This window comes from Mustela nigripes, chromosome 11 (genome assembly GCF_022355385.1).
Source record: "Mustela nigripes isolate SB6536 chromosome 11, MUSNIG.SB6536, whole genome shotgun sequence".
Classification (NCBI taxonomy): Eukaryota; Metazoa; Chordata; class Mammalia; order Carnivora; family Mustelidae; genus Mustela; species Mustela nigripes.
In genome coordinates, this window is record NC_081567.1 from 23483901 (window position 1) to 23507431 (window position 23531).

At 43.4% G+C, this 23531-nt stretch overlaps 1 protein-coding gene across 6 annotated transcripts in view; it reads left to right on the top strand.

Moving 5' to 3' along the window:
- The window catches only part of DCUN1D3 (defective in cullin neddylation 1 domain containing 3), a 36471-nt gene that overhangs the window by 4198 nt on the left and 8742 nt on the right, over positions 1–23531 (top strand). Inside the window, exon 1 of one of the 6 annotated variants that reach the window (XM_059415174.1) lies at positions 8673–8756. The exons of 4 other annotated variants lie outside the window; for them this stretch is intronic. The gene's annotated coding sequence lies outside the window, so the exon portion shown is untranslated. Of the gene's footprint in view, positions 1–8672; positions 8757–15731; positions 15830–23531 lie in introns of those variants that run through there. One more of the 6 variants, XM_059415173.1, reaches the window with a different exon arrangement.

A 23531-nucleotide genomic window follows, 5' to 3' on the forward strand; every position in this document is an offset into this window, starting at 1 on the left:
TCTGAAAGACGGGCAAGCTAGGGAGCCAGTTGATGCCACTCACTCTTGATGTTGTGGTGTTCTGTATTGCATTAGGTGACTTAAAATTAATCTGATATGGCTACTGTTTTGATGTCTGTGCTGCAGTAAGGAGAGTTAATTGTACACTAGCTGCCAGTTGTTTTGAGGTGAAGATGTGGTAACTCAGACTGAAACAATGGTAATTACTTGGTAACTCCTATTTCCCCAGCTCTTGATAACTTACAATTACCTCTTTGTGTCTGTTTACAGATGTTGATACCAGTGCACCAGGACCAATTCTCCCTAAATCTTGCACGTGTTCTGAAGCTCTTTGCACAATGGACCAGGGTGTTTGTGTGTGTGTTGTTGTTGTTTTGTTTTTTTATGGACCAGGTTATTTGAGTTCGTGAGTTTCAATTCAAATGTAGTTTCTCTGGTTCTGGTGTCTGTTTTTCTAGGTTATGGAGGGTCCTGTTTCTTTTTGGGGGAAACAGGATTACCATAGCACCTGACCATTTAATTAATGAGTGATTACAAACTAGAACTCAACATATTAATTTAGCAAAATGATGAGAGAGAAGGTTGGAAGTAGCTCAGACTCTAATTCTTTGAAGTTGTGATATGCCAGAAGGAAAAAAAAATGGGAGGGGGAGAGTCCCAAAGAATCTTCTTTAAGATGTGCACGAATGAAACTTTTTAAAAATACCATACATCAGAATAGAGAAACCCAGTAAGTCACTTCTTGAGGTGGTGATTAGCCCTTGTGGTAGTAAAATAAGCCACCTGTGGCCAGTGCCCTGGTACCAATCTGAGTCTGTGGAAAGGTAGGCATCATGTTAATGATGGGGGTGTGCGTGGCTTTGCTCAGGACAGATCTGTGAGCTGTGCTGTGTTGTTGGGTTGGGGGCCGAATTGCAGCTTGGAACCTTAGATTATAGAGCTTTAGGAAACATCATTTGTGTTCCTGTTCTGCCCTGCTGGAGGGCTCAACCTGAGGATCTAGGGACTGGAAATAATTCTGTCACTGAGGCCTGTAGATCCAGACCAGATATGATGACTGACAGAGAATCTTGGATAGCAACCTTGCAGGACTTCTCTTTTTTTTTGGAGAGTGTTTAGCATCTTTTGTAGCCACTGTCCTAGTCTCTGCCTGTCATTCCAGGAGACAGAATGCAGGAAAGACTTGCCCCCTTATTTTATTAATAGATTGCTTCCATCCTATCAGGATTAGAGTTTGGTTATGTTTTAGCTCTTGTTGGTTAATGAAGAGTTTGGACTCTGCCGTGTCTACTTAAGGTGTGTTGGTGTGTGATCGTAATTCTAATTCTGAAGAACACTCAAGTCTTCACATTTACTGAATTGGATGTAGCTCATTCCTCTTCCTTCAGTTTAGGAAGAAGCAGGAGAAAGACCCTCAAAGAACCTTAGAATATCTGGTGTGCTGTTTTTTCGCACTGGAACCCTCTTGCAGGTCATTGCTGGAGTACACTGTGGTGGCATGCGGGGATTTTGCTGTCTTCTTCCCATTTTGCCCCACTATTCTTCACTCTGAAAGTTAACTTTAATATTGTTATACTAGGATGTCTGGGGGGCTCAGTGGATTAAAGCCTCTGCCTTTGGCTCGGGCCATGGTCTCAGGGTCCTGGGATTGAGCCCCGCATTGGGCTCTCTGCTCAGCAGGGAGCCTGCTTCCTTCTCTCTCTCTCTCTCTCTCTCTCTCTGCCTGCCTCTTTGCCTACTTGTGATCTCTGTCTGTCAAATAGATAAATAAAATCTTAAAAATATATATGTTCTGTTATATTGGGCTTCCCTGGAAGATTTCAATCAAACAGAATGTTCTGAGGCTGAAAACAGGTTGAAAAGCAGTGATTTTAGTAGGGAAATGTAAATCTAGAAAGGTTATAATAAAAGTTGCTTAAAGTTATAGAGTCAAGTACTGGCAACTATAGGACTAGAATCAGGTCTTCCCTGTACTAATTTTGTTTTCGCATTTACACTGCCTCATACGTGTCCTTGTAGGCACTTTGTTTGGGTTTGATTTGAATCCTTGTTGTTTGATCTTTTTTTTTTTTTTTTTAGAAAAGATTTTATTTATTTATTTGACACAGAGAGAGAGAGCTCACAAGTAGGCAGAGGCAGGCAGAGACAGTGGGGGGTGGGAGGGAAGAGGGGGGAGAGCAGGCTTTCTGCTGAGCAGAGAGCCCTGTGTGGGGCTCTGTGCGGGGCTCTATCCCAGGACCCTGAGATCATGACATGAATGGAAGGCAGAGGCTTAATCCACTGAGCCACCCAGGCAACCCTCTTTGGTTTTTTATATATCTGTGGTTCTTTTCTCAAACATTTTGAAGATAAGTTAGCAGGCATGCTGCAGAGAATACCTATGCAAAATGCTGAACAGATTACTTCCTTTTCCCTGTGACCTGCCCTGGAATCTGAACAAGAAAACCTGGGTATATCCATTGATATAACAGTTTTAGAATAGCTCCAGGAAATAACTATAATGGCTGTATCCTCCCCTCCTTTTATTTTATTTATTTATTTTTTTTGGTAAAGCAAATTTGTTTTCATTAAATCTACTTTCATTTATATCTATTTGATGATTACCTAGTGGCTGCTCCACATTTATTTATTTTTTAGAGAGGGAACGGGGGAAGGGAAGGGAGAGACAGAGAAAGAGTTTCTGGTGGACTCCCTGCTGAATGCAGAGCCAGACACGGGGCTCGAGCTCATGACCCTGAGATCATGACCTGAGCTGCAGCCAAGAATTGGATCCTGGGATGCCTGGGTGGCTCAGTTAGTTAAGCTTCTGCCTTCAGCTCAGGTCATGATCCCAGGGTTCTGTGATTGAGCCCCACATTGGGCTCTCTGCTTAGTGTGAAGCCTGCTTCTCACTCTCCTCCTCCCCCTGCTTTTTTTCCCTCTCTCACTGTCCCTTTGTCAAATAAATGAAAGCTTTGAAAAAAATGTATTTACTTGAGAGAGGAAACACGTGCATGTGTGTGTGCACAAGTGGGAAGAAGGGCAGAGGGAGAGAATCTTCAAGAAACGCTGCACTGAGCACACTGTGGCTCATTCTCAGGACCCATGAGATCATGGCCTGAGCTGAAACCAAGAGTCGAACACTTAACCAAGTGAGCCACTCAGGCACCCCAGCTAGCAGCTGCTCTTCAAACAGAAGGTTAACAATACCACTGCAGGGAGGGTGCTGACATTCTAGTAGCGTGGGTTCTGTGTGTTAGGATCATGAACATGCTGGAGGTCCCAGGCCCTCATAGGAGACATTTTTCTGTTTCAGTGACATTTTCTTTCTTCTAAGTGAGTGGAATTCAAGAGCAAGTAGTGATAGAATGAATGCTCTGTGTCCATTTTTAAGAATGTTTCCATGGTTCTTTTACTCCTAGTAAATTAGTTTTTCTTTGTAATAACTAGTCAGTGGGTTCAGTAATTTACTCAAAACAGTTGGTTTACAGCTGATGCCTGTCTATGGTAAGGAGAAGTTTGTTTGGGGGTTTCCTAACAGTTTATGTAAAAGTCTAAAAACTTCTAAAGGCATTTAGATAGGTAGGTTGAGTTGTAGGGGAGGAGGATGTGTAGGACAGCCCGAGTGGGGGTTATTATGGGCTGGTGTATAGGGTGAAGAGAAATGCCCCCACCAGGGGTCCAGCTGGGAAAGGGTAGAAAATGATAACAATGGCACAAGCTGGGGCAAGAGTGGGTGGGGAAGGAGCAGGTCCACAAGGTTGCCCAACTCCAGGGAATACCGATCACAAGGAGGGTGGGACAGGGAGCCTGTGGAGTCTGGTAATCCAGTGGCCCCAACCAGGGCTGTGACCACAAGTGTTCTTTCCCATTACTGGAAAGTGTATTTCTGATGGGGAGGGGTGAATGCAGGCATGCAGTGTCTGGTTTGACCAGATTGGTCTTAAAGATTGCTTGCAGAGTGCTGGCCTGTTTTTTGAGATCTCTGTCTCTTGATTTTACTTTTGACAAATCAGAAGCTGGTAAACAAGAGGGAATGTGATGTCCCTGGGCACATTAGAGTTTGGGTAAAAGTACATAATGTAGCAAATACTAGGTGATGGCCATTGTCATTTAAGAATATCTACTATCCAAAGGGAACAGTTTTACATGGAAACTATTGAAGTAATTTCTGGTTCTCTCATGGAGACTATAATAAATGTGGAGTTAAATCACAACTAAAAGTATTAAAGAGTAATCATTTTTTACTTTACATTTCTACAACATTCCATGTTTTCTTTAGCCGATCAGATTAGTTCGTAAGTCTTTTCTCTTAAAAAAAAATTTATTTTACCAGATACTTGTGGATCTGTCCATAGAGCCAGATTTCCTACTCGCACTGGAAATGGCAAGCAGTGCTCCGAATTGGTGACAGCTGTAGATGTAATGATTAGATCAAGCAGGGAAGTGGCTTCTGAGCCACCAGTTTAATTGGTTTTAATGTGGGCCTCTTTTTCTGAGGTTATTAGTTACGTTGTTCCAACAACAATTGACACCACCTGAGTGTCCAGCAATTCAATTCTGATACAAACTGCCTGGAGTTAGTGCATACCCCCAAGTTAATGACTCACTCTCCTAAGATTCTCCCTGATACCAGCCACAAGTATCAGGTAGCCTCAGGGTATCTGCACTTCTGCGGGCAGACTGTAAATCCGGGGTTCCTCGCAATCGTCCTCCCCCAAGTTCAATAATTACCAGAACATGTGACTCACAGAACTGGGGAAGGTGTATTTAGGAATATAGTTTATAGTTTGATTATAAAAGGATACAACTCAGGAGCAGCTGATTGGAAGAGATGCATGGGATGAGATATGAATTGGCACAGCTTTCTTGTCCCCTCTGGGCATGCCAGGCTTCCAGCACATCACTGTGTTCAACCAACCGTGGAGCTCCCCTAGCCTGGTTTTAGTTTCAGTTGAGGCCCCTTTAGTAGGCCCAGCTGATCCAATCATTGGCCTGGTGTTTGAGCTCCAGCTGCCCTCCTCTCCCCTCTCTGGTGGTCTGGAGATGGGACTAAAAGTTTCAACCTTCTAATCAATGCCTGGTCTTTCTGGTGTGGCCAACCTCCGTCTTGAAGCTATCTAAGGGGCTTCCCTGAGTCACCTCATTAGCATAAACCCCAGTGTGGTCCAGCAGGGGATCCTTATGAATAACAAAGGACACTTCTTTCAGTAAGGACAAACCAGGAGTTTTAGGAGCTGGTGCAAACTGGGGACAAAGACCAAATATGTGTATCTATCTATTTTTTTCAAATGTATTTCTTAATTAACACATTAATACTCCAGCTTTGCATTGCATAAGTAGTAATGAAATAAACCTACCTAAAATTGATTTAGGTGATAAGTAACAGGATGCATTTACTGTTACTTTGATGGAGTTTTTGGTTAAAGTGCAAATTGAATAGCTTCAGACTATAAAACAACAGATATGTCCCTCCTCAGTCAGTATGAAATGGCATTCCCAGAATGTGTTACTGTTTCTTGAATACTTCACAGGTGCTCTAGCTCTGGACTTCCCTAGTGTAAGAAATGAGCTCACTTTGTAAGATATAAAATATACAGAATTTATGTTTCCTTTCAGTGTGACTTTAAAAAGATAGTGCAGTGGTTAAGAACATCAGCCTAGTCGGTCTGGGTTTGAGTCTGAACTTTTACCACCTACTTATAATTTGATGTGGGATGAACTACTTAACATCTCTAAGTCTCATTTTTATCTTCTTCATATATGTAAACGGAGGATAATCATGGTAAATAGTTGTGAGGATTCAATAAGACAGTCCGTTTGAAGGATATGGCACAGTGCCTGGCATAAATATGAACATCTAAGAACATGAGCTTTATTAGCTACATGTATACAGAGCTAAGCTCACCTGGGTTGACAACTCCCAAGGAGCCAGGATCTCTGTCATTTTATTTTTATAGGGGGATGTGTGAGGCTGTGTGTGAAACATTGCTGGGCACACAGTAGACATAGGTTATCTATCACTTGAAAGTAAAACCTGCTCTGGGTATCAGGGAAGTATAGGAGTGACTCTGTGATGGAAACTTCCAGCCTGTTTCCAGAGCTGGCCTAAAATCAAGAGATGGAAAATCTTCCTGAAACTGTATAGAGCATGCGTGAGCAGTGGGGACCAGGGCTCTGTAGCACAGGGACTGTTGAACCAAAAAATGGGAAACTGATCCAGGAGACTTTTTATTTTTACAGTAGACCTTGAGGTTTATTGAGTTAGGCAAAGCTACATGAGACTTTGGGAAGGAAACCGCAAATTTATTTTAGCTGGTGCAGAAAACCTTTGAGAGTCAGCTGGCAAGTACCATATTGTGTGTGTGCTTCTTAGAGGCTGTAAAAAGCCCAGGTATACTGGTAAAGAGCTTACTGGCTGCTTGAGGTTCACTTGTTGGTGAACTTCACCGAAGTCAGTCTCTAATTCCTGTCACTCACCCATCTGGAACTTGTACTCTGGTGGGACCACCACTGGATTAACTTTAGATCCTAGTTAGGCCTCTGCCATCAGTTACTATGTGTCTTTGGGCAAATTACAGCCCCTGTTTGAGGCTGTTTCCTTAACTGTGGCATAGGATTTGAGACTAAATCACTGTTTCTCAAAGTGTGGCATTGGTTACGTTTTTACTGTATCTGCTGCTGAAATGAGTATTCAGGAGTGGTATTTTTTTGTACTGTTGATAGTACATGGGATTTTCAGTGGTACATGGATGAGTATTTGTTTACTAGTTCTGTATTTTATTGTGTATTAATGAAAACATAACTAGCATGTCAGACCTTTGTTTTCATGGATAGTGTTGCTTAGGATGATGTTAACATTTTTTTTTTTTAAGATTTTATTTATTTGACAGAGAGAGACAGCAAGAGAGGGAATACAGGCAGGGGTGAGTGGGAGAGAGAGAAGCTGGCTTCCCGCTTGAGCAGGGAGCCTGATGTGGGGTTCTATCCCAGGACCCTGGGATGATGACCTGAGCCGAAGGCAGACGCCTAATTACTGAGGCACCCAGGGGTCCCTTTTTTTTTTTGAAGCTTTTAAGAAAAATATTGGGGAGCAGTAGTTGGAATGGTAAATGTATATGGAAGGTCATAAAGGTTGTCTAGAAAAGGCTGAAAATTGGAATTTCTGAGCTCAAGTAATTCTGCAGTACTACACCTGCCTGAAGTCGTGTGGTGATGGACACAGTAGAGCAGGTCCAAATTTGGTGGATTTAAAGACTTGCCTCATTCAAACAAATTGACAGCTTTCTATTTCTGCATTCATGGTGAAGATACCCATAAGTAAGTGATGTAGAATTTGAAATATTGTAGATATTAGTAGTGATGGCTCTTTTTAAAGAATGAAAAATAGGGGCATCTGGGTGGCTCAGTGGGTTAAAGCCTCCGCCTTCAGCTCAGGTCATGATCCCAGGATCCTGGGATCGAGTTCCGCATCGGGCTCTCTGCTCAGCAGGGAGCCTGCTTCCCCCTCTCTCTCTGCCTGTCTCTCTGCCTGCTTGTGATCCCTGTCAAATAAATAAATAAATAAAATCTTTAAAAAAAAAAAAAAAAGAATGAATGAAAAATAAGTAGCATTGCTTCCTCTTTCACCCCAAGCAGTTTTCCTGTTACCTGGATTGATCTTTTGTCCCTTTCACTCTTTGGGGTTGGGACTCCCCATGGAAGCAGCTAGGAATCTGTTCTGTTGACCTGCAAATGCCAGTCCATTCTCTCTTTTTTGGCCAACCCTCTTTCTTGAATGCACGTTAGTGCATGTATTCTGGGTTCTGGAAGGCAGGGGCTCTGCTATATCTTAATGTCTCGTTTGTTAATTTCAGCTGGTAACTTCTTCAAAGGTACAGTGTGACACGTGCCCTAAAATGAAGCTAAACACTGAGAAAAACTATTTAAATTTCATTTCATGGGATGCTTGGGTAGCCCAGTTGGTTAAGTGTCTGCTTTTAGCTCAGGTCATGATCCCAGAGTCTTGGGATCCTGGAGTCCCGCACTGGGATCCTTGCTCAGTGGGGACCTGCTGCTTCTGCCTGCAGCTCCCCCTGTTTGTGCGTGTGTGCGCCCTCTCTCTCTCTGACAAATAAAATCTTTAAAAAAATAATAAAAATTTCATTTCACTTTCTGTCATATTGCTCTAATGCAATATAGTGGGGGGTCTTGAGAAGTTAAATGAGCAGTGGTAAAAATGAAACAAAATTATTGTAGGAGATGCTTTCTTTTTAAGTAAAGCCCCAGAATAAAACTGAAATCTCGATTGTGTAAGAGGAGCCAAGAAAGTTGCTTTCAGATGTAGTCTATGGTTACTTGAGTTTTTTTTTTTTTTTTTAACTTTAATTACCTGTGTTCCCTTGACATTTTCTGTGTATCTTCACACTGTCATCTTTCATTATATACTTTGGTTGTTGGCCTGTATCTGCAAGTGATTTTGTTCTATAATTACTTTAGCATAAAGGCCCATGCGTCTGGTATGGCTCCGTGTAATAAATTGTTTAATGTTTCAAATTACAATTTTTAAAAATTGTTATAAAGATGGTTCCATGTCTGTTATCTTTCTGTGCCATGTGTTATCTAGTCAAGATGAGGTCAAAATAGAGCAAAATGGTGGTAACGATATAGCCCAAGATTATTTTCCCTCCTTCGTTTATTTAATACAGAGTTTCTACTTGATTTCATAATGAGAAGCTCTCAGATGTTTCCCAGCTGAGGTGAAATCTAATGTTCCAAGCCACAAGCCCTCATACTTTGTAAGTTTTGGTTTTGTCATTCATACGGTCTTGTCTCCTGAGAGAAGTGGTGACTTGTGGTATTTGGCATGTTGGGAAAGGGCAGAGAAGCCTTTACTCAGGCCTGTATTTTGCAGTATTAAAAAATCTTTTTTCTCACTAAAATCTGTTTCATGTATGACATTCATCCTTTGTGCAGATTCACAGGACTGCCTTACTCAGAGTAGACATCTTCCGGAGTCCATTTCCCTTGGTGCAGAGTTTAGTCATTATTTATAGATAACTGCTGATGAGTCTGGGGAAATTCTGAACGGGGCTGGAGGGGGGCTTGTGACATTTGCCCTTGGTCTCTAGACTAGGGTTTGCACAGCTAGAGTGGGGTTGTTTATTTCCTTCTCATCTTGGAAAACTGCCATTGGATCAATTGAGTCTTGGTTAAGATTTCTTGTGGCAGCTGAGTCTTTGGGGCTTTAAAGATGAGAGCCACATGAAAGACTATTCTTTCCCAGTCAGGCAAATAATTATCTCCATGGTAGGATAATCTCTACAGAAGTGTAAACATTCAAGACCACACACTTAAAAAGATAAAATGTAATTTAGATCAGAATGAAAGATGTACAAACATAGTGGTAGAGTTCAAAACCTTTCAAGCCATTCTTCCATGTTTCCAGCACTTAACTGGAGTAAGACCACTGTGGTCTTCTCATGAAGTAAACTAACATTTTAAATCTTGTAGGAAACTTGAACTTTCATGGTAACTGGAAGTAAAAAAATATAAATATGTAATCAAAGACTTTAACTCTTAGCTTTAAACCTCCCTAGTCAAAGCATCCAGAATAATTCTATGCAACAGGTAAAAAAATCTTTCCAGTTGCTTTTTCCCCATTTGGAAGGATACAGTTTTCCTTCCCTCTAAGTAGTTTAGCCAAAGTTCCTCCTCTTTCTGATTTGTAGCTTTACTATTTGCATACAGTGCTTAGGTTGACTCACTCAACACCCAAGTTCTGCAGGTCTCCAGCATTTAGTGTTTGTGACTCAGCCTGGTTAAGCAAAAGAGCTTTTGATTACAGTAGCAGCTTAACAGAACAAAACTTTTAAAAACACGCTTTTAATAGCACTCTTGATTTCCAAACAGATACAAGATATTTTCTAAGAGGAACCAGCCTATGTAGTTTTCAAATTAGTTTTATTTGAGCAGGGGACCAGCTTTCCCAGGCAGAATGTGGATTATTCATAGGGAACTTCTGATACCCAAAACTAGTCTTGTAACATAGGATAATTTGGCCTCCAGATTTGATGCTTTCACCATTGTATTCAAAGTGAAGTGTGTGTAGTCTGAATTTTTCTTAAGGACTGAGCCTGGGGTTGGGGACTCTAGAAGGAGTCAGGAGAGGAGTCCTGTGGGAGGTAAAATCTCAGCTGGGCTTGAAAGACACAGACTAGAGAGTGAGATGGCATTCCAAGTGGAGGTAACAGTATTTGTAGAACTACAGAAGTGGGAGAAGCTGTGGCGCTTTGGGGAACGGCAGGTGTTTCAGTATGCCTGGGGGGATGCGGAGTGAAGGGGATGGGGGGAGTGACAAACTCCGAAGGGCTTTCTTTGTATGCCTTACTGAGTTTGTATTCTCTTTCGTAGGTGAAGGGGAACTAATAAGTAATTTTGAGTAGGGACATGGCATACTCACATGGGGTGTGTCTGTGTGTGCGCGTGTGCGTGTGTGTAAGATCATGTCAGCAATAGCGTGAAAGAGGTTGAAGGGAAACAGTCCCAGAAGTAGGGAAGCTATCGTGAACGTGCTGCGGTGAAGATGTCAGGGGCCTGAACTGTAGGGTTACTGAGGATGGGCAGATACTCAGGAGGAAGAATTTACAAAATCTGGCTTAATCTGATAAAACGTGATTGCTTGCATGTCCCACACGGGTCAGTGGCCTGAAGGGTGCCCTGTTCCATACAGTCTGAACTCAAAGACCCAGGCCGATGAAGATCCCACTATTGTGTGTTGTCTTGGTCACCGTGGCACTGGGAAAGATGGCTGGGATGTCACGTGCCAGTTCTGTGCTTCGGCTTAGAAATGAGAAGAAACACATCTGCCTACAGCTCATTGGCCAGAAATAGTACATTTCCCCACCTCACTGAAAAGAGGCTGGGAAATTGGGGGAGCAGATGGACTGTTTGGTGAGCTTCTTTGTGCCACAGTGTAGGGATTTGAGTGAGGTGTTTTTTCCTGAGATGATTTCTTCATCAGTGTAACTCTAGTACCAGCCTCAGAGGACAGATGTGGCGATTAACTGCTGTCATGACTCTGTAATACCTGGTATTGTGTCTGGCACAGTAAGGCTGTTGGAGGGAACCTTTAAGTTCGATCTTGAGATTGAGATTTTCTCATTATGGGCCGTATCTAATTAGTGGGTTATAAACAACAATTAAAAACCAAACTAAAGGAAAGAAATAGCATAGAGTGAATCTTAGAAATGAGGGTAAATGCTGCTTCATGAAACTTTTGAGTTATACCTGTATTTACATACGTGTCTTTGGTCAGGAAGTGAAGTGTTACTTCTCAATGAAGGCTGTGCTTAAAGTTTGAAAGACACTGGGCTATATAAAGCCTTACACATACCAAGCAAAAAACTACTCGTGTTTTATTTTAAAAAAATTTGAGGGGGCCCTGGGTGGTGGAACTCCTAGACGCTTGGAACTCTTAGACGGTTAAGCATCTGCCTTCCATTCAGGTCATGGTCTCAAGGTCCTGGGATTGAGTCCCATGTCTAGCTCCCTTCTCTGTGGGGAGCCTACTTCTCCCTCTTCCAATGCCCCGTCCCTCTGCCTGCCCCACACCACTTATGGTTGCTTGCTTGCTCTCTGTCTTAAATAAGTAAAATCTTAAATTTTTTTAAAGATTTGATTTTTAAGTAATCTCTACACCCAGCATGGGTGGGATTTGAATTTACAACCCTGAGATCAAGAGTCGCATGCCTGGCCAGGCTCCCAAAAGAACTACTCTACTTAATATGTTTTTTTGAAAGAGGCAGTTTAAATTGCAGTTTAGATTTTCATATTTTTAAAAGAGTGGATTTGAAAAGCAGTATCTTTAATTATGAGAAAGAGTAGAACATGGGTTAGGATTTTAGCTTTGTCACTTGCTAGCTGTTTATCCTTAGGCAAGTTACTGGTACTTTCTGTGACTTCGTTTTCTCAGGTGATAATACTTATATCATAGGGTATGTTTGTTGGGTTAGTGCATATGTGTAAAAGTGTTTTGAAATTGATGGATATTACGTTGTAAAATTTATGTAAGCATTTGTGGACATTATTGTGTAAAAGTGGCTCATACTGAGCATGTAGGTAGATTTGTGCAGTGCACTTGGTACATAGTAGGTGCTTATTTTACTTCAGATTCCTTTTTAAAAGATTTATTTATTTTAGAGAGAGAGAGAGAGAGAGAGCGAGCATGCAGGGGGAGGGGCTGAGGGAGAGGGAGAAAATCTCCATCAGACTCCCCGCTGAACACAAGCCGGAAATGGGATAATCTCAGGACCCTGAGATCTGACCTGAGCTGAAATCAAGAGTTGGACACTTAGCTGATTGAGCTGCTGAGGCATCCCTACATTTGCTTCTTTAGGAGATGTTTGTCAGGTGCCATTTAGCCCTTTCCACGTTACCGTATGCATTCCCTGTCTTCTTGGAACTCCTAATATAAGATGTGGTCACTGAAATAATACTGTCCTTTCTCTTCTGTGGACTTGTTATTTTTGACCACCTGTTTGGGAGCCATGAATGTTCATGTTCCTGAGGAGTAAAGAATATATAATGCATTGAATGCATATTAGGAGTAACAAATTGTCTGTTATGATAAGATGTCATAATAGACAATTCTTTAAAAATTCAGTCAGAAGAAATCACTGGGGAGAAACCAGTGAAATACTTTCTGGTTTTTATTTTTACTTATTTTATTTTTTATTTTTTAATTTTTTTAAAAGATTTTATTTATTCATTTGACAGGCAGAGATCACAAGTAGGCAGAGAAGCAGGCAGAGAGAGAGAGGGAGGTGAAAGCAGGCTCCCTTGCTGAGCAGAGAGCCCGATGCAGGGCTTGATCCCAGGACCCTGGGGCCATGACCTGAGCCGAAGGCAGAGGCTTAAGCCACTGAGCCACCCAGGTGCCCTTTTACTTATTTATTTTTAAGATTTTTTTTTTTTTTTTTTTTTAATTTGAGAGGGTGAGTGAACAGCTGGGGGGTGGCGTGGAGAGCAGAGAGGCAGAAGCAGATGCAGCTGCTGGCAGGGAGCCAACATGGGGCTCCATTCCAGGACCCCAGGATCACGACTGGACCTGAAGGCAGATGCTTAACCCACTGAGCCACCCAGGCTCCCCTAGTTTCTGGTTTTTAAAAAATGTTGTGGCCTGTTAAAAACAAGTATCAAAGTTGTCTTTAAGATTGTTAGGTTGAGGGGGCGCCTGGGTGGCTCAGTGGGTCAAGCCTCTGCCTTCGGCTCAGGTCATGATCTCAGGGTTCTGGGATCAAGCCCCACATCGGGCTCTCTGCTCAGCGGGGAGCCTGCTCCGCCCCCAACCCAGCCTCTCTGAAAATAAATAAATAAAATCTAAAAAAAAAAAAAAAAAAGATTGTTAGGTTGGCTTCTCCTGCGATGAGTAGCTGGTGTCAGCAGACTGATGAGCAGTGAGAGACATGCTGTGCCTTCGAAGGGCAGTGGTGGATAATGACTGTTTCATTTCGATAAGCCAGTTGGTGATACTGAGTAAGAGTAGTGCCCTGGGTGAATAGGAGTTAATCCTGGCTGCCTGGCAGAAGTGGATTTGTTATATAATTTATGGCACCCAGAAGCCCTTTAGGGAGGTCTTTATTGTCTTATTACCAAGACAGTATCCATCTAGGCCTGAAGATTAATTCTCGTTGCCCTCATCGAGTTCCGCCAGAGCGGTTCTCATAACTGGAAGGGTGGCAACTTGCTGTTACATGGCTGCACTTGGTTTTTGCTTTGACACAAAGGTATGTTAATCAAGAATGGGTATTAGAAATCTAGAAATGTTTCAGTTTTGATTTATTAATATTTAGAGCTCTTTTTTTTTCTTGTTAAACTGATTGAACTTTTGAAAAATGAGTCATATTCGGGGTTTCAAACATTTCCTCTTTGACTAGGCTCAGAAAACGTTTTATTAACGTTTCTGTCTTGTGAATTGCTGCTGCAATTCATTTGTGTCAGTCCTGCCACAGCTGAAACAAACGCAGGGGTGTCAGGTTGGCTTTCCATCATCTGACTCAAGTGGGCTCCTTAACTCTTAGTACTGTTAAACAAGCCTGTACTACTTTTTATGACTCACTGAGAAATCACGTGGTGGTGTGATCCCCGTCCTCAGCGACCAGCCCTTAAACTTGTAATTTTCAATGTATTGTGTTAAAACAAAATTTCTAATTCTGGCTATTTTTCTTTTCAATTCTAGACCTAAAATTGGAAGCTCTATTTTTATAAAACACTCTCCTAGAAAAGTCGCCAGTGTTGCTACCCAAATATCATAACTGGGCCCGGGGGCAGGGAGAGCAAAAGCTAGCTGTTTCACATGGTTAAGCAGAATGTGTGGGTCTGCCTGCCAGCCGGCGGAGGTGGAAGCTGCCCTTTGCTTTCTTGGCAAGTGCATGTGGCTTTGAAGGCCCTGCCTAGGACTTTAGTTCTTGCCCTTTTCTTACTGTCATATAAAACATAGTCCAATGTCCCCCTGCAGCTCCAACAAGTTGCAGGGCCCTGGTCCATGTCTCATACTATCTTTGATGAGGTATGTGCTTCAGCCCTCAGTTAAAAGCGACTCTGTCATCGACTAAATTTTAGAAAATATAACAGTGGAATAGAAATACGATACTGGCTGTGAGTCCTTTGGGTTCAATATGCAGTAGTCAGAAAAAACTGCTGGGTTTTGCCCTTGTATCTCCAAACACCTTAAATGTGTGATTGACTGAGGTAGAGGAGAGGCAGTTTGGATCAGCACTAGAAGGCGTTTCATTGAAGTTCACCTGATCGGCAAACCCTTGGAGCTTCCTAGAGTGCTGTGTGGCCACGGCTTGCATGAACTCTCTGGACTTTGTCCCTTGCTAAGAGGAGAGGCTGGAGTGATACCGGCATGTCTGTGAATTTTTTCCAAGGGACTGGGGTGCACATCAGAAAGAGGCACGACAGGATGAACATGATCCCATTTCACCTTTAACTTTGGCTCTTGTCAGGTTTGAGGTGAAAATTAGCTTGTGGCATGCAGAGAGATGGAGTGGTGTATGCTGGCTGAGAGGCCGTATTTGTATGACATTTTCTGAGAACCGATGAGGTAGGGAGTAAATGGAACAAGGAGACGATTCCTACTTTCCCTTCTCTCTGAAGGGAGAGGAGTCCTGGGAGGAGAGGAGTCCAGGGGAAGTTGGAGCTTAGGAAGCCGCTCTGGAGAGGTGAAGTTAATTAAGTTCTACATCCTTAGGGCTCAACACCCTTTACTGTTGAGTATTTGGTGACATCATCATTAGAATTGGTATAAATGGCTATCGGTTATTGAATACTAACTCGTGCTAGAGACAGCACTAAGTAGGTTGGACTTAGCATTTATTCAGTCATGAGTGAATATATTTCAGGGGCGCAGACTAGTGCCTTGCATATAAGTACTCAATAAATAACAGTGATTATTATTCACTCAACATTTATGTATCCAACACTTGCTTATGTGAGGTAGCTGGGTGCACAGGACCAAGGGGCAAATAAGATAAAATCCCAGCTTCTGTGGCACTTTCCTTCTAGGAGTGGGAGCAGACAGTAAGGAAGCTAACAAGAATTCCAGAAAGTGAAATGTGCTGGGAAGAAATGAAATAGTTTAGGTTTAGGTTTGTAGGCTGGGGGCGGGGGGCGGCTCAGCCTCTAACTTAGACCCATGTGATGTGAAGGGGCCATTTATTCTTCACTGTGACCCTTTGATTTTCCCAGTTTTCAGGTGAGGAAACTGAGGCACAGGTGATGAAGTATGCGCAGGGGAGCACATACAGCCAAGCTATCCACACGCAGTCATCTGCGTGCTGAGCCCATCCTGCCCTGCTCAGGAGAGGTGAGACGATCCTGGGGCAGCTGCAGGAGCTGCCGTGTCTTCAGCTAGGTTCGGAGCGAGGGGAATGAATGTGGTTGCAGTGTAGGTAAAACCCTGATGCATTTCAGAAGAGTTAAGATATAATATCCTAGATCCCAAGCATTGAATGCAGAATTTGAGTGTATGAGTGTGTGCACGTATGCACAGTTTATTCTGGGTCCAAAGCTATCCTTAGATTTTCAGAGATATTGATGACCCAAAGTGCTTATGGTGCTGCTGCTTAACTTTAGGATTTTCTCATAATCGGTTTTATGAAAATAGGGCCTAGCTGTTAGGGCAGAGTTTTGTTTTGTTTTTTTAAAGATTTAATTTATTTATTGGAGAGAGCGAGACAGAGAGAGGACTGGAGCAGGGAGAAGCAGGCTACATGCTGAGCTGGGAGCCCGATGTGGTACTCAGTCCTAGAACCCCGGGATCATGACCCGAGCTGAAGGCAGACATCCAACCATCTGAGCCACCCAGGCGCCCTAGGGCGGAGTTTTGATAGACAGCATTGGAATGGCCCTTTGATGGCAGCAGTTTTGGCAGGTCAGTATGGGCGGGAAGTGGGCAGGAATAGGGCTGGAATCCTCAGATGTCTGTCTTTGCCAAGCCTCTGGGACCGTGTTGCCAGCCATCAGGCATAGAGCTCTATTTTGATTTAATTATCTGCCTATCTTTACACGTGTTAATGAGCCCTTTGGCCTCATGCCATATGAGTGCCCGTTGGTGAAATACACAACTGCTTGAAATAAAAAAAAATAAAGCCCAAACCTTGAGGCCTCAGGTTTCACCCTGCAGGGAATATATTTCCAATAAAGGCACACAACACAAGCATTTCCTGTTACAGTTTTTAAAACCTGAGTACTTTCTAAATAGGCTCTTCAGTGCTTGAAACCAGAGAGAAATTGTTTCAGCAGTAGCAATTGAAACCAAGAGGGTAGCCAAATTCTGGTCAGGTCTGGCCTTTCAGTTTCATAGGATGTGGTTTAGATCAAATACCTGTTTCAGCTGGAAGATTGATCATGTTGTTATTGCACAGAGAAAGACTTCCAGGAGTCTTGCTTTACAGCTTTTCACGTGGTGTCTGAGTGCTGGGAAGAGGTTCCTCCTTAGGAACGTGAAGATGACAGAACGTGCGAACACAACAGAAGAAAGTAGCTGTAAGGGCCCTGTGGCCTGTCTGAAGGAGCCGAAGGTTGTAAAAATTGCAGTTGGAAAGGTTCTTACTCTCGTTAGTCATATCAGCTTTTAAACGGCATCCTGGTGGTCTGCCCAGTACAATGGTATGTTACAGTGTACTTGAGTTTGGGATTATTGGTCCTTGTGTTCAGCTAAGAAGTGAAATTGTGGCTTAGTAAATTGGTCCTGGATGATGAATCAGAGCCTAGGCATCATTTGTTTGCTCTATGAGTAGAAGAGATCCAAGTGACTTAGCAGTGTGTCAGTAGGGATTCTATCTTTTGTGGCTGAAAACCTGACATCCGGTTTATGCAAAAGAGGAATTCATTGACACCCATAACTGGAGTTCAGGCTTTGGTCTGACTTTAGGTAGTACAGTTGGATTCTGGGTGCAGATAATACCTTCAGAATTCATTTTATCTTTGTCTCTTGGCAGTGATTTCATTCTTGGGTTCTACATACATTTGACATGAGACCTATATGATAAAAAGGGGCCATTGAATCATCACAGTGACTCTTCGATAGGCATTACTATTTTCTTTGGCGGGATAACTATAGCAGCGCTAGCTTCCTTTACTTTCAGTGCTAAGATTTACTCTTGTCTGCTGAGGTCACCCTGTGTGTCCCTAACCCAGTCACTGAAGCCAAGGGCATGTGAGACTCAGGTGGGCCGAGTTGCGAAGTCCATTTTGAGCCCCGCCCAACTATGTGGCCAGGAGTTCCGGTTCTGCCTGTTCGATGGGCCAGATCCTTCTACCCCTGATGCTAAATTATGAGGCCTTAAGATGGGTGATGGTAGCAGCAGTGGCTGCTTCTGCTACTACTACTGCTTTTTGATGGGGGTGGGGACAGGTTGATTTTCTTTTGAAAGAATAATTGGGAAATTTAAATATAATTAAAAGGTGTCCTATGACTAATCTTTTTCTCCCCCTACCCTTTTTATGTAACGACACCAACTTGGAATCCTTGAAGCCAGAATCATTGGCTCTTGTCAGCCTTTGTGATGTGATTTACAGTGAAGCCAGTGATCTATTTTTACCTGTTTCTCTTTAGGTGGTTTGGTATTTTCCCTTAAACACAATGTCTTAATGTGCTTTTGGCAAGAAGTTGAATTAGTTGGCAAATATCACAAGATGATGTTGGGAGAAATATACACTCCTGGTACGTTGTACAAGTTGATCTTCTTTGGAATTCAGATTGGATTTTTTATATATATATATATATATATATATATATATATATATATATACACACACATACATACATACACACACACACACACACACACACACACACACACAGAATTTTTTTGCCTATTCTTTGATCTGTTGGTTTCACTAGAGGGTTTTATTCTCAAGTAAGAATTATAAGTGTGCTGAGTTTTAAGTGCATGCTGTTTTATCAGAGTAATGTTTATAATAGGGAACTACTGGAAGCAGCTAAATGTCCAACAATAAGAGACTAAATTGACCAGATTGAGTATGGTACCTCCATTCAGTGGAAGATCTATCTGAATATTAAATATGTTTTTTTTTTTTTTTAAAGATTTTATTTATTTATTTGACTGAGGGAGCACAAGCCTGGTGAGTGGCAGGCAGAGGGAGAGGGAGAAGCAGGCTCCCTGCTAAGCAGGGAGCCTGATCCCAGGACCCTGAGATCATGACCTGAGCTGGAGGCAGACTCTTAACTGACTGAGCCATCCAGGTGCCCCAGAATTGCTGTTCTTTAGAAGAATTTTATGAGAGGAAAAGCTTTATATTTTAAAAAAATGTTCAGTGGAAAAGATTGCAAAGTAGATTGTACAGTATGACCCCACTTTTGTTTGAAAGTTCCAAACACATGTGGACATGCATGTATTTTACATGTGCAGTCCATATGTGCTCATATAAAAGACTAAGAGGGATATACTGAAATATTAATTGTAAGAGGTGGGATACTGGGGGCCTTTTTATGCTTTTCTGTGTTTTCTAAACTTTACAGAGTAACTATGTAATACTTTTGAATTTGGCAGCAGGAGAGAAAGACTTAGTGGCCTTACTTCTCTGATCAGTTTACTGATGTGGTTGAAACAGATATTCTTTTATTATACAGCTCTTTTCTCCCTCTTCCCGTCTACTGTGCATTAGCAGTTAGTTTCCATCATGGGCCTCTAGGAAAAACCTGATTAATGTGGCCTTAATGGGGGCACCTGGGTGGCTCAGTGGGTTAAAGCCTCTGCCTTCAGCTCAGGTCATGATCCCAGGGTCCTGGGATCGAGCCCCGCATCGGGCTCTTTGCTCAGCAGGGAGCCTGCTTCCTCCCCTCTCTCTCTGTCTGCCTCTCTGCCCACTTGTAATCTCTGTCTGTCAAATAAAATAAATAAAATCTTTAAAAAAAAAAAAATGTGGCCTTAATGGATTTGGATTTCTTTTCTTTTCTTTCTTCCTTTTTTTTTTTTTTTTTTTGAAGAATTAGCAAACATTTAAGAGATTGATTAGTTACCACATGATGAACCTGAGGCCTTCTTAGAGGAAGTATGGCTCTAGAAACCACATCCATACATTTGTGGTAATTCTGGTGCCCCTTTAAGACATTTGGATGCAGCCATTTATCGTCTTTGTATTGGGTTCCTTCCTCATCTCTCTACTCATTTCAGTTTCCTTTCTTGCCTTTCTTTTACTAAGGGGCAAAAACCCAAAGCTTATCTCCAGTTAAACTATTTTCCAGTCACTTTGTGACTCCTGAGTTCTGAATTGCTCAGAAGGAGATTGAAAAGTGAACAGTTGATGTGGTAATTGGGTGTTTGAGGACTAATCCTCTGCAGTCAGGTAAGCCTCTAGGGGGCTGGTACCCATCTGCCAACTGGAAGCCAGCAATCAGTGCCTCATCCGTGGTTTACCTTTAGCAGGGCCTAAGGCGGCTGTTTCTTAAGAAAGAAGACAAGCAGTAAGCATAAAAGCAGAGATGAAGAATGCAGCAGGCTTGCCCTTTTTATTCTGCTACCACGGAGCACAGATCCAGGACAGCGCTCGGCTCCTAAGCCTCCTAAGGAAGGAACTTGAAAAAGCTCAAGCAGAAACAAAAAGAATAGTCAACCTAGCAGTCCGGTGCCCCTTAATGATGCCTGCTTTGCACATAAATGGGTAGCCTGACCTGTCCTGGTCAGTAGTGACAGCAGAAAAAAAAAAAAAAAAAAGATTCCAAGTGTGGAATTCCAAATTCCAAATGATACGGCCCTTTTTTGGTTATTTTGAGTCATGTGGGATTAAACATGGCTCATTCCTGGAGCTCAGAGACCAAAAATGCCTCATTATTTGGTATTTGGAAACTATAAAGTACATGCGTGTGTTGGCTTGGTTGGATTTGGCAAGTAGTATTGGTTCTAGCCAGCCCACATCAGCCCCGTCCTCCAACTGGATATATGCTCTTGCTCCAGTCTGTTTGAAGTGTACAAGGTGAGAAACAGTAAGAACACTTTAAAAAGAAAAGAAAATTACTCTGTGGAAAGCAGGCTGGTCTTAGCCACGTGACCTAAGATTATTTTACAGAAATAAAACCAGTTGATTTATTTTCTTAAAAAAAAAAAAGTTATTCTCAAAAAAAAAGTTATCCCCTACCCCAACCCCCCACTGCCCCTGCATCCCTCTTTTCTTTTCTCTTGTGCTTTTGAGATTTGTTGATGTAGAAAGTCATGCGTTCCTACCCAACCCAAACTGGAACTGCTGCCTGAGCTTGCTGCTGTAGTACATTTTAGGACAAAAAGTCTTTTAAAAGCATGAAAATAGCAGCAGACGGGTCTCGTTTGCTTTGGCAGAGGGAACGGCTTTCCCTCCCAAGCAGCTCTGGGTAAGAGACCTAATCTCCAAAGGTGATCTTGTAAGTCCCAAGTTCCAAGTGACAGCAGGCGACTCTGCATTTCGAGTACTCCCTCAGTCTTACCTCTTTGTTACTTCTGTAACTTTACTTTCTAGGAAGTAGTTTACAAACGGCCACCGCCCATTCCCTATCTTTTTCTCAGGCCATTCAGCATTTCTAGTTGCCAGGTGGGCTCAGGGGGCTCTTGTGGTCTTGTTTGGAGACTTTCAGATGGGGTGGCCTCTGTCAGGACGGGACGGACGGCACATTAACCCCTGGCAGCTGGAGAAAAGCCATCTGACGAATTCATGTGCTCATGTTCTCTGGCCTTTGGGTGTCTGGCATATATAGTAAGAAATAAAAACATGCACCCGGCTAGCTCTACAGACTGTTCAGACGAAAGTTGGAAAGTGGTTTCTTACTGCCTTTCTGCAGAAACACCAGTATTTGCCAGTGGTTTTTTGATTCTGAGTAGACACTAGATGGGAGCAAAATGGGCTGGGTGAATGAGATGGGGTCCCTTCTCTCCAGGAAGTCTCCAAGTAGATCGCAAATGCCTTGCTGACACTGATGCTTGGTGCCAGTGTTGGCCTCCTGTTTTTACAGGCTCCCCATCAGCGGCCAGGGCACATTCCTGAGCAGGCTTCCTGACCTGACCAGTGGCAGCAGCGAGCCAGCTCGCTCTGGTCTGTTTTCCATATGCCAGGGCCTCTTGCTGACCCTGCAGAGATCAAACTAGGATGATTAAGGAGAGGCAGGCCTGCAAAAACAGTGTAACCTTTGACACCTTGTTCAGACTAGAGTAGCCCCTGCTTTCTCTCTCCTCCTTTTGGACTTCTGGTCTCATTTTCTCTCGGGTCTGATAGGCTTGGGCAAGACGTATGAGAGCCGTTCCGTGAGCAGGCAACGTGCCAGTCCTTAGAAGGCTTGCACATTTAGGACTTTAGCCTTGTTCGATGCAAAAAAGTGAAGGGAGTCCCAGAACATTAAAGTCGGAAGGACTAGACCCCTCACTTTAATGTTGGGGTCACACAGACTCGAGGTTAAGGAGAGGTTAAGTGACTTGTTCAAGGGCCCACACTGCATAGAGGTGCCAGACCAGGACCAAACCTGGGAGTTGATTCTGTATCTCTGGCATGTTTAAGTGTTCCTGGTGTACCTTTTCATCTTGGGCCATTGTCATCTCTTAGGAGAAGTGTGTGTCTTTGGGACATGTCATAGCAGAGAATAGTAGTGAGGCTAGCGAGGAAGAATGGGGGAGTTAGAATCAAATGGCCTGGATGTTAATCCAGAATTTTTCCTTTGTAGACTGGCTGTGGGACTTCAGGCCAAATTCCTTAACCTCTCTTCAGTTCTCCTCTCTGTAAAAAGTTTACATAATATCTGCCTCATACCATTGGTTGCAGTGGGTTAAGTGTGACAGTTAACGTGAGTGTTCCCCACCCCCCCCACCCCCACCCCCCGTACATAGGTGTAATCTAAAAGATCCTGCTCGTACTGAATGTTTTAAATCAGCTTCCCGCAGGACCAACCAGATTGGCTCTTTGACTCTTTCCTTTCCATTTGGTGTTTCCAGTCATTTAAAGACCAAACAAAAGGCACTTCTCTGAAACTTTCCCACAGGGCAGACTTTGGAGTCTGACAGGCTGGTTTTATCTCCTAGTCAGCCTGCTTCATAGTTAAGAAAATTTGGTTTCCTCATCTGCGAAAGGTCTGACAGGCTAGGTGGTTGTGAGGTCGAAGGCGATGATGCATGGGAAGCAAGCCGCCCCATGTTCCGGACGTATCACTTCCCCTCCGGCAGCCCCTCCACCTTTCTTTCCATGACACCAGTTCACCCGCCTCTCCTTTTCCTGTCTCCAGTCACCTGGGTCCTTGTGTGGTGTAGCCCTTCGTGGTCCTTCTCTTCCATAACCTGTCTCAGCAGTAGACAGTAAGCCCAGGAGACCCAGGGACTTGTCTGCGTCTCGCTTCATGGAACCGCCCACGAGATAGATCAGCTCCAGATCCTTCTTTGGAGCCAGAGCATCCACAGGGACCACGGCCTCTGGGATTGCCCCAGGCCCGGCCGTGCCAGCTCCAGGCCTGGGTCCAGGCAGGCAGCCAAGCCCATCCCCAAGAGTAGCAGCTAGGGTTGGCACAGCACGGTGCGGGGTGGTGGGGGGCTGGGGCTGATGTGCAGAGAGGGTGGGGGACAGAAGCATTTGGAGCCGAGATTGAAGGAGAAAAGCTGGAGGCTGATCCTGATCCAGCATAAACTGAGCAGAGTTACTGTCATCGATCTTTCGGGTAAACCCCAGAACTCTCTAAATGTGCCTAGACCTAGGTTTCCCGGGGTGTGTGTATGTGTGTTTTCTTTATTCTTCTTCCTTTCCTTTCTCCCTGCCCCTGACTCCATTGAACTCTTCTATGCCCCTTAGCAGAAGCAGGAGAGCAGAGTCCTTGTGAGGACAGGGAGACAAGGAGCTGCCTTGCGTACTTGGGGAGTCCTGCAACCAGGGCTGCCCCCACCCCCCAAGAGCTGCCCTGGCCAATGGAAAGAGCACTGATCTAGGAGCACAGAGGCTTGATTCTGTCACCGACTTGGCGGTAACAGCAGCAGCTATGATAAAGGTTAACACTTAGTGAGTCCTTTCTGTGGGCAGAGCATCTCACGTGGATTATCTCA